Source organism: Rutidosis leptorrhynchoides, chromosome 3, assembly GCF_046630445.1.
Source record: "Rutidosis leptorrhynchoides isolate AG116_Rl617_1_P2 chromosome 3, CSIRO_AGI_Rlap_v1, whole genome shotgun sequence".
NCBI classification, from domain to species: domain Eukaryota; kingdom Viridiplantae; phylum Streptophyta; class Magnoliopsida; order Asterales; family Asteraceae; genus Rutidosis; species Rutidosis leptorrhynchoides.
In genome coordinates, this window is record NC_092335.1 from 3,962,697 (window position 1) to 3,964,870 (window position 2,174).

At 29.1% G+C, this 2,174-nt stretch overlaps 1 long non-coding RNA gene across 1 annotated transcript; it reads right to left on the bottom strand.

Annotated features, from left to right (window-relative positions):
• Positions 1-704: 704 nt before the first annotated feature.
• On the bottom strand, positions 705-1,963 carry LOC139895666 (uncharacterized). The gene is made up of 2 exons (XR_011775975.1): positions 1,832-1,963; positions 705-1,321 (listed from the first exon to the last, which is right to left on the bottom strand). It is a non-coding gene; the product is annotated as an uncharacterized lncRNA (long non-coding RNA).
• Positions 1,964-2,174: the final 211 nt, after the last annotated feature.

Below are 2,174 nucleotides of genomic sequence, written 5' to 3' on the forward strand. Positions count from 1 at the left end.
TTTGTTTTTTTTTTTTCTTTTCCATTAAGTCACATATGGATAAAGATAACATTTTGGATATCTATATAGTCTAATAAACCTTTAAAATGATGACATCGTTATTAAGCTAAATTACCCTTTACTTTTCATAATGATGATGTCATAATTATATATTAATTTAATTAAAAAAATAATACAAAATCTTTTATAAAAGGAAATATTAATCTCTCCTAAATTGTAATTTTGTTTTTCTAAAAAAAATTTAAAAGGCATTTATTATTATTAATTATTATTATTATTATTATTATTATTATTATTATTATTATTATTATTATGAAAAATATAAATATAAATATTCAACTTTGAGCGAACTTTGTGTTTGTAAAATCAACGACAAGTTTCTTAGTCGGAATCTGTGATTCCACGGGGCAATAAACTAAATGACTTTAACATTTAATTCACTTAATACCTAAAACATATCATTAAACTGTTTCGTTTAAACAAACCCGTGTTTTCACGGGTCATTTCACTAGTAGAATGACTATATGGGGTAATCACTGAATAGATTATCCTGTTTACTTATTTTGCTGAATAAATATTCTTAATGATAAAAATGACAATTTTACCCTTACGCTATAATCTTACCCCAAATCATTTAAGAAGCATATTATTCACATGAGAAAAACATAATAGAGGTAAATGAACGTAATGAGGCACAGTAGCTGTTTAAAATTCAAATGATCAGTTGCTCTAACTATAAATATCAAAATGACAAGATACAATTGCACTATTAAAAGAAAATACATTTTTATATAAATACAAGCTTGCAAGTCTTCAAAACAGCTGCAAAATACTTCAACTCAGGTTTCCTAGTCTTCAAAATAGTACTCAAATCAACAAAATAGAGCCAACTGAATACTTTAACGATTTAACTTACTTCAATATTCAAGACACCATAAGAACGTTCAATGACATTTTGAGCACCACCACCTCGACCTCTATAAGCAGATTGCTCTTTATTGGGCACAATTGCATGTACAAGTGTCTCAACACTTGTATGTTTACTATCTTGCACCCAATTTTTTTGTTTAAAATGATTGCATAATAGAACATATGCATCACGTGAGAGACGCATTAGCTCATGACGTTGTGTATTTGATCCAACTAATAACTCTTGTGTATAATCATGTCCAGTTAACGCGGAAGTGAGATCTCTTTTCCTTTTTAATCCTCGGAAGTGAGATCTCTTTTCCTTTTTAATCCTCCTGATATGATTTTACATCTCACATACCAATAAGTTATAAGAAAGATTAAAAGTTCATCTTCAACATCCATACTTCACCTACAAATACATTGTTCTTATTGTCAAGGTTACAATATACTCTCAATTTCATATATGTTGTTATTATTGTCAAGGTCACAAAAACTACACAAAAATCACCGAGACATTTTATCATACACCTAATATGCAAGTTATATACTAAAAATATGATATCCTAGCATGAAACAGATAGAACTAATTTTAAAAATAGACAACCATAATATTAAAACAATTAACAATGATCATGTAATTAAGGAAGAATGAATACAATTGTAATTATACTAAAGAACTCATCATTATTTATTTGAGCAGTAAAACTGGATGTACAAAACGATAATACAATTGATCTGTCTTTCAAAGTTGATTCTAGTAATCTGAATGTACAATCGTTATGTTTATGATTCCTTTTACAACTAAATTCTAGCTCTCAAATTGATTATAGTGATCAAAACCTAAAAAAATAATAACGAGCATATTTTATAATTTAGAAGAACCCCCAAATCAAAAACATAAAGGAAGAATATAAATTACCCGAAGATGTGAGAGTAGAGGTTGACGATGAATCAATTGAAAAATAGACCGAAATAGATCGATTAACTGAGACGTCGCAACTCACGTTCTTCTAATTTTTGTCTTGTGAAAAGAAGGATAAGGGTAGACCTGGAAACAAATTGCAAGGATAAGGTAGACCTGGAAACAATATGGAACAACACCCCTTTTCTAAAGTAAACAAACAAATATTCTGATCGAATAATGCCTCCAGCCCTCTAAGCCCAATAAGCCCTAAGTAAACAAGCCCTCATTCCAACCTGTCTAATTTCAATGACTTACACAACTTGCCCAACTGCCCATTTTGTGACCACAACCTAAAACA